Source organism: Grammomys surdaster, unplaced genomic scaffold (assembly GCF_004785775.1).
Source record: "Grammomys surdaster isolate TR1022 unplaced genomic scaffold, NIH_TR_1.0 98, whole genome shotgun sequence".
Taxonomy (NCBI): Eukaryota; Metazoa; Chordata; class Mammalia; order Rodentia; family Muridae; genus Grammomys; species Grammomys surdaster.
Window position 1 is genome coordinate 4,481,976 of NW_021604577.1, and position 9,581 is coordinate 4,491,556.

The window sequence follows — 9,581 nt, forward strand, 5'->3', positions numbered from 1 at the left end:
AGCATCCACAAAAAAAAATCTTGCTGGAAATTGCAGTGACAAGCAATCAGTGCACATTCCAGTGGGCATAAAGTGCACCATAGTCTGATAACTAAGGGTAAAGAGCGTATCTTCAAATCCGTCCTTTCTGCCAACTGAAGCTGAGTTCAATAAAGCTTACTTCCTTGTTTCTAGAACTCTTTATAATCTTTACAAAATAACTTCTTTATCCAAACCTAAGTCCAACTCAAAGGCAACTCAATACTTAAACTACTCAACCAAGACTTCCCCTGAGGTATGCCTAAACATTGTTCCCAAGAGCAGACTTCTCCAGGTTTGGAGCATCATTGCCTTCTTTAATGTTCTAGGGACTGAAAGGGGAGCTTCAAGAGGCCTCTTGACCAGCTTGATAGAAGTATCAACTTTCTCGATGTCTCTGTGCTTCCCCACTCTCCTCACTCGTACTCATTCCTTTGCTCTGAAATTGTTCTCATTGCTGCTAAATCTATGAAATTGGGACTTTTAGTTCTTTTAGCTCGTAAAGAACCCAGCTATTTTGAGTTCCATGAAAGCAGAATTCTTGTTTGTTTCTTGAATCCCCATTATCTATCATCAGAACACAATCCTAAATGCAATGCCTCTGTGTCACTACTCTAAGCTTCTACACAACTCCACACATGCATACACATACGCACACACACAGTCCTTCTAAGCAAAGTACTCAAAGCAACTAGATCTCCTTCTTTCTCAATACCATGCCCAAATTTTCAATATGTAGTGGGTATCTCATAAAATTCGATGTTACCTTGTACTTACATCTATTACATTGTTTATTCATTGTTTCACCATACTGAAAAATTCTGAAGGAAATGATCTCTATTTTGAATTTGAGTTTGTTAGATTTTAGCTAAGTTCTCAAAATACAATAGAAGTTCAATACATAGTTTTCAAATACATGGGTCAGGGTGGGATACCTTCCATACCTTTATGGGAGGGTATCAATGCCTTTATCAAAACCTTATAGGAGCTATGGTGTTGATATGAGATTTGTATGTGATACTGGGTTTGCATCTATGCTTTGTCAGAGAATCCAAGATTAGAGTCTGTGATAGGCAGAATGATGGAGTCTCAGTTATGCACACCAGAACCTTTTGATGTTACTTTTTGTGTGGAAAAGGAGACCTTCAAATATGATTCAGGTTAAAGACCTTGATATGGGATATTTTTCTGAATTATCCAGATGGCCCTAACCTAATCATATAGTCCTTAGGAAACAGGAACTTTTCTTACCCCAAGAAGAGGCAACAACAACAGCAGAAAGATGCTATGTGGATGGCTGTAAAGACTGAGAAGGGGTTTCAAACTAAGGAACTAGGAAACCAGTATTCACTGAAGAGGAGATGCTATGCTAGTGTCTCAAGGGGACTGATCCAGTCCTACAGCACCTGAATTTCAGACCAGTGTTCTGTCATGTACAATAGTTACTGAACCATGAGGTAAGATATTTGTTCCCTTTCAAGCCACTGAATTTCAGATAAGTTAAAACAGCAGGAATAGAGAGCTGATATAGATCTTTAGGCTACTTATCCAGAGGCTCATCTGGTGTCATAGTAAAATGAAGTGAAAGCTTATTAATGCAATAATAGAAATCTCATAGACATTGTTACTAATATCTCAGCAAGTTTCAACAACAAACTTACACATTGACTGAACATGGATCTCCAAAATAAGATATTCTTACCTGTGACTTCTCATTTCTTTTACTTTAGAAGGGTATTTGATTGAAATAAGAATTAAATAGTTAAAACTTGCTCAGCTTTTTAGGATACAGATTATATTTTTCTACTTTTATCACCAACATAATTTTCTGTTGTTTTTAGTGCAAATAGTACATATTGCTAGCATATGCAAACAAAAATAACTCTTCTACCACCCTATTCAAATTAGAGTTTTACAGTGTCTGTTTGCATCACATTCCCCAACTCAGTGCTGATTTAGACAAAGCACAATGAGGTGTGTGCAATATTATCCTCACTCTTCTGAAATTTCATATTATTGTGTCAACTTTATGAATCACCAATGAAAGTGTTCCACTGTCTCCAGCAATAGCAAATCCACAGACAACAGTCTAATATTTCATGAGAATAGTATACCACTAAAGTTTTCCCTAGTAATTACCTGTCTGTAATACATGTTTCCACAAGAAAGCCCTGAGTTGGTTATTCCAAATTCAATAGAGAAATGTCATAGCATTAAATATTCTCATCAAATCAAATTCCAATTCTGTTGAGGAAGGGGTCCCAAACAAACAAATCCAGTACCTGGATAGTAGCTGTCATCCTTTTGCTAACATATATTATAAAATATCATTCAGCGAATAGAGTCTGACAGCAATAAACGTGAGATTAATCATGAGGCAAAAATTCCTCTTCACACATTTCTATTGCATTTTTGTATGTGTATCTATGCTAATTCCAGCATGGGAAATAATTAAGTCTGCAAAATAACCAGATGAACTAGAGTAAAACTTTATTCTTTTCCTTCTGAAGGATTATGTGCCGACAACACAGGGGAAATGTCAGTTCTCAACACTGCCTTTCCCCATGACCTACAGTAACTACCCAGCAGTCAGTAATCCCCATCTCTGTCTTTAAGACAAGAAATTTAATGTAAATAATATGAACTAAATACAACCAAGCCTGGTGCCTCAAGAGTACTAACATACAGAAGAACTTTAAGATCTGAAATCCAGAGGATACAGCGAAATGTACATACTGAATACTGGGCCCTGAGGATCCATTCTTGCCCAACATTCTGGAAGGAGTTATATAGACACACTCTTAAGACAGGGAAGCCAGTGACTTCTGTGAAGAATATCACCACAGAGGAGTGACATCATTCTAGCCATTGTACCAGTTGGTCAAATTCAGTCATCAAAACAAACTGCTTCTCCAAATATATCTGTCAACCAAATTTGATGATCAGAGAGCAAGAGTCTTCAGACCTTAATGAAAATAAATTCAAATTAAAAGAGACCAAAAATAAGTGAATTTTAGTAGTGGCTACTTGTGAGGAATCAAGGAGCAGTGGTTTTGACTATGATTTGAGCAAGCCTGAATTACTTCAGTTTTAAAAATGCAATCCATATATATGTTTAAAGAAAAAAAAACCGGCAGAGACCTGCTGGTGACTTGAGGTTCAGGCAGGCAGAAGACAGCACTGCACTGACAGGCAGGCAGGCATGAGAGCAGGTAAGCTAATGGGCTTCAGTACAATGATCAAGTGTGTAGCGGACAGATGGGAAAAAGAAGCAGACTGGTTTGTGCACTATGAAGAGAGACAGAACCAGAGATGAGCTGCAGCAAGAAACAGCCTGACATAAGAAGCCCGCACAGCCACCTGAGACTATGATGACAACCAGACCGTCCCATAGAGGAACATCTCTGGGGTTGCATACAAGAAATGTCTCCAAGTGTGTGAACACGGGAGAGCTGGCTCTGTCCCCACCTGGGCAGCAAGGGAAATCTGGGCCTGGTAACATGAGTGTGAGACAGGTAGTAGGCTGACAAACTCACCTACCATCCTCATCCAGGGCTTTGAGTTGGCCCATGTCAACATCTGCCCCATCTATGAACTGCTGAAAAGCATAAAGAGTTTGGTCTTGCAGAACCAAAGCTACAGGATCTCCACAACACTGGGCAACAGCAGACTATTTCAAATACCTCAAGAAGTCTAGTGAAGGTCCAGTATCTACAGTGTAGCAGAAGCCAGAGGTCTCAAATCAGACCAATGACTCGTTGCAATGAACTTTTGCAAGTAAAGATTTGTGGACAGAAGGGTGTACCATGTGACACATTGTGACACACAGCAGCTTCCATCACAAGGTAAGTGAGTTGCTTTGCTTTTAGGTTTTTATTTTTTCTATTTTCTTTTTTTTTTAATTTTTATTGGATATTTTATTTACATTTTAAATGTTCTCCCCTTACCCCATTCCCCTCGCCTGACCAGGAACTCCCTATCCCATTCCCCCTCCTCCTGATTCTATGAGGATGTGCTCTCACCTACCCCCCAACTCCCACCTCCCCACCCTCGAATCCCCCCACACACAGCGTCTAGCCTTCATGGGACCAAGGATCTCCTCTCCCACCTATACCTCACAGGACCATCCTCCCTTGCATATATAGCTGGAGCCATAAGTCCCTCTCTAAGTGCTCCCAGGCTGGTGGTTTAGACCCTGGGGGCTCTGGTTGGTTGGTATTGTTGCTCTCCTCATGGGGTCACAAATCCTTTCAACTCCTTCAGTCTTCACTCTAACTCCTCCATTGGGAACCCCATGATCAGTTCAATGGTTAGCTGTGAGCATCTGCCTCTGAATATATCAGACTCTTGAAGACCCCTAAGGAGACAGCTATGTCAGGCTCCTGTCAGCATACACTTCCTGGCATCAGCATCTACCTTTGGTGACTATACATAGGATGGATACCCAGGTGGAATGGTCTCCAGATGACCCCTCCTTCAGTTTCTGTTTGTAGGAGAGGTTACAAGGATGGAGGCTAGATATGGAAGGACTGGAAAATAAATAGGATTGGGGTGCATGATGTGAAAGTCACAAAAAAAACAACATAAAATTATGTTTTAAAACAAAATCTCTTTTCCTTAGTTGTTGGGTGACCACAAAGGTAGGACATCAAGTCAAGCTCCAAGTATGAGTGTTTCCGAGGTTACAGGACCAACAACTGTATGCTCTTTGGGACAAAGTACCAGAAAAGTTCATGGATTCAAAACCACCAGCACACAGTCTCTTGGGTTTTCTATGACATACTAATTAGTAAGCCATATTTTCTTTCTTTGTGTGGCAGATGGTGTTAGAGGCAGTTTACAAGACTTCTGCCTCCCAGAAAGATTTGATTCAGCTTGATTGACTTCATGAATGCATTATCAGGGGACAAAATGAAGACAAAATGATATTATGACTAGACTTTCCAGTTGGTGATCATGAAGTAATCAAATTATTCTAACCAATCGTGTAATGTTCCTGCACAGTCATGGAGTGTTCCACAGTAGACTAGCCAGGCTAACCATCCTAGAGGAACAACCAACCCAGGCTGTTTAATGGGATTTGAGTTGAATTTTACTAACAATATTAGAATTACAATGAAAATTACAAAATAATGGAATAGTACACTGATTGAGTTCAGTAATCCTTTTCAGGTAATTTTAACTAGAAAGTGAATTTGTGTTTCTATTAGTAAAGAAAAATAAGTATTTACATTTTTAATATTATATATTCAGAACACTAGCAATTTAACTTTTATATTTCTCTAACTGCAATAGCTCATATGTAAAGGAATTGATTTTATTCACAAATTAATCTCCACAATAGATAGATGGGCAGCTTTCTTTCAAATGATCCCTCAAGGATCCAGGAGCTTTTCTTAGGAAGGCTGCCTAGCCTCCAGTGTGGAGCTTACTTGTGGCAACACAAAAAGGTGCCAATCATAAGTATGCTGCCTGTACAGTTGACTTTAGAGAATGGAAGGCCATAATGCACACTAAAGGGAAAGTGAAGGTGCACTAAGATGACAGCATCTCAATGTATGGGGAATTTAGTTGGCCATGCTCTAAGGTAATGTGTCACTCCTGCTTGCTTCCAAATACATCATAGGGTCATGCCAGACTACAAAGTAAATTGAAAGGTATGAATTAGACGTATAGAGAAAGATATCGATTTAATCAAAGCTAGTCAACTTGTCTTTGATGCTCTGATTTTGATGCCCATGGTTACCATGCTTCTTAGTCTATCTACCTAAAAATCTCATTCTTTTAATGAGACAACACTCCCTCTTTTCATGAAACTGATACTCAACTGGAGGAAATGATGGTACATAAGTAAGCGGATTAGTAGGTGAAGTCTGTTATAATGTTGAATTGACTATTCCGTGAAGTAAGAAATGAGTCAAGAAATTAGTACTTTCAGATAGAACAGTCAAGGAGAGAGAGCTTTGCCACAACTTGAAACAGACCCCTGAACCAAGACTGAGAGCTGTAGGAGAAGAGCTTCCCAAGTGTAACATATGAAATATGACTACTGTGGCCTATTTTGTTATATGTTCAAGTTATTTTCCACATAAAATCATGCTCTATTGTTTTAGTTTTTATTTTTAAGAATAGCATACAGAGTATACTCTATTTACCTTATTTTAAACCCTCTCTCTTACCCCTCCAATTCCTCCCATGCAACTTCTTTATAGTAACAATTCATTTATAAATGATTTTAAAATTCATAGTTGAAATTTTCTATACTATTGATTTTCGTTGGGGACACAAAATAATCCTATTCTTTAATTTATATTTATATTCAATTAATTTAAAAAGGTGCATTTTATCTGGACTTCAAAAGAAGAAATTAGCATCTAAACTTCCTTTCTTTTGTAAGTATTATGTATAAGATATGCAACTGAACATAGTTCATACAAATGAGGCAATGCTTGGCTCACTGGACTGTTGGAATCCTGACTCAGAGGCTTCCCCATCTTCGGGATTCTCTCCATTCTTATCTCCATATTGGCCTCCTCTCTCTGCTTCAAGTGTCTTCCTATCAGTTGAGAGAGAGTAGCATGGCTTACACTATCATTTATTGGGCTGTTTCAGTTTTCAGCTTATGTGATCCTACTGACACGATCATAAAAGAACTGACAGACTTCGTATTTCCTTGAACATAATAAAAGAAAGTGTTCTGGCTCAGCTCACAGAGGTCCATACCTAGTTACTGTACTAATGTCTAGGCTGAGTGATCAGTTGGAGTGGCTGAGAACTATACTCCCAAAAGAAAGGAAAGAGTGTTAACAGAACAAAGGGAAAGTATTGGGGAGGTGGAAATAACAGCTGTCAATTCCAACATTATTACAAATGCTGTCACAGAGAGAAATATTGAGTATTGATTACTCTTCCCTTTGGAGCAGTAGAACAAGGTGGAGACGTGAACACTTACCATGGCTCCACGCATCATCAGGTGTATGGATTTGAGCACATCGGTAAACTTCTTTAAGCTTAATCCATTTAACTATTAAATTTGGGTTTCTAGTCTGTGGCATATGATGTCTGGTTGGGTCCTTGTCTCTCACATTGCAAAGTAACTCCATTTCAAGTCCTTTTATATATTTTAAGAAGTTGTAGAATAGTAGGTTTCCATATGACTTTCAAAGGGTCCTTACGACTTTTTTTTTCCATATGACTTTCCTGCTTTACCCTGCCCTCCTATTCTTTCCCTCCCATTTCTTTCTCTATCAAACCCTACTGTTCTGGTTTTCTTTTTTTCTCTTTGTACACTATATTCAATTTTGACTTTCTCAGAATAGTTCTTCTTCCTCCCTTATCTTTTATGAGCTGTATAACATCTGTGTATCACAAGACATCTATTTCTATAGAAAGGCAAAATTCAAAGACATGAATTCTAAAGTTTCTTTTTTGTACATGAGTCTCAGTTTCAAGACATGAGATGCCACCTGCCTCACAGAATCGCACAGGTGACTAAATGGCACACAGTACATAGAATTCTTTTACAAATTATAATAAATGGTTAAATGAATAGCAAGTGTATTATTGATGATGGTAAAATGTGTGTGTGTGAGCACACATGCATATGCATATACACATATATATACGATGAACACAGTGAACAGCTGGCTGAGGACAGAAGGAGACAAGTAACATATCAAAATTCTGCATCTGCCCTGACACTGCATATACGAACCCAAATACTCAATTATGCTGGTCTAAGAGGAAAAGTTCCACTCTAGTATTATCACTCAAATTTAACTAAACTGAAGCTAATTTTTAAAATGTACAAGTTCAAAAGCAATTTATAGCATATGTTAAAATATCTATTTCAACAGGTGAACTTTGCCCATTTGCAAATGAAGAAATTAACACCAATAAATTGCTTTGGATACAGTATTATCACTTGGGTGCTATGTTAATTTACTGCACTAATTAACTCACTGCCTCACACCAAATCAACATGGCCTCTCTAGGATGAGCTCATATTAACAAGGACTACACATAACCTGTCTTAGCTCTTTGATTAGTGCTTCTTGATATGCAGACAGAGATTTCCAAGTGGGTGTCTAAGACTCAGACATCTCCATTGTGCGCATCACTATGACAGTGCGTACAGCCCTACTTTCTTCCATTTTAACATTTTTAATTCACGTTTCATCAGTACTGTTTGGAATATACATTTCCCCTCTAATTTTTATGAATGTGAGAAACAAATGCATATTTACTATAATGCACAGGTCAGGGATGGGACACTAGAAGAAACAGTGTTATTGAATCGGAAGCTGAGGCATACTTTAAATTGACCTACAGAAAACCAAAGGAACTCACTATGGGATGTTGCCCCTCTTTTTTATGAATCACAGTCTCTGCTCTCTACCTCTCATCTTTGCTGTCCCTCCAGTTTCTCTGTCTCTGTGTCCTTCTCATTCTCATGTATTTGAGTGTAATTCAGAATACTCAATCCACTTGAACTTCTCTGTGACCATTCGTCACAAGTAGTGTGATAAGCTGATTGTAAAATACTAGTTTTTAAATTCTTGTTCTAAACTAAGATATAAAAACAAGAAAAAATAAGAAAATGCAAGTGAGGGACTGGAGAGATGGCCCAGTGGTTAATAGCATTGACTGCTCTTCCAGAGGTCCTGAGTTCAGTCCTCAGCAATCACATGGTGGCTCACAACCATCTGTAATGAGATCTGATGCCCTCTTTGGTGTGTCTGAAGACAGCGACAGTGTATTCACATACATGAAATAAATAAATCGAGAAATAATTAAAAGAAAATACCAGTGATAAATCTCAAGAACAAAAACAAAGAAAAAATAAGAAAAATAAAATATTACCCGTATAAAAGTAAAATTGAAAGCAATACCCATACATAGATGTACACAGGGAAACATTGTGACTATAGAATATCAACCAAAGAAAAGCAAGCTAGAGAAAATAGCAAAATCAAAGTAAAATGATATTTAAAACATATTCATGTCACCTATGTTGGGGATTCAAGCATACTATTGAGAATAAGTGAGCTATAACAGCTATAAACATGAAATCATATGGTAAGAAAGACAGGTAGCAAGAAAATACAAGACTGTTATCATTTATAAAAGTTACAGTCATCCTTGTGCAAGGGCCATGCTAATCTTCTCTGTATCATTTATTTTAGTATATGTGCTACCAAAGAGAGCTAGAGCCCCTTCACATTTGTAGCAGATGTACAGCTTGGTCTTCATGTGGGTCCCCTAACAATTAAGAGCTGGGAATGTCTTTGACTCTGTTGCCTGCCATTGAATCTCCTTCCCCTAGCTGAACTGCCTGGTTGGGCCTCAATTGGAAACGAGGTACATAGTCCTATGGCTACTTGATGTCTCAGAGCAGGGTGGTACCCATGGAGGGTTTCCCTTTCTCTGATGAGAAGGGGTAGGGGTAGTAGGGGACTTTTAGGGTTGGGACAGTGAGGAGGCAGGGGCTGTGATCTGGATGTAATGTAAATAAATCTATTAATGAAAAAAGTTAGAGTCTGTCTTATAAATAAAAAATTTTA

At 38.2% G+C, this 9,581-nt stretch overlaps 1 non-coding gene across 1 annotated transcript; it reads right to left on the bottom strand.

The window, feature by feature from the left end:
- Positions 1-9,122: 9,122 nt before the first annotated feature.
- On the bottom strand, positions 9,123-9,225 carry LOC114634270. Its single transcript, XR_003713303.1, has one exon. It is a non-coding gene; the product is annotated as a U6 spliceosomal RNA (small nuclear RNA).
- Between the last annotated feature and the right edge of the window lie 356 nt (positions 9,226-9,581).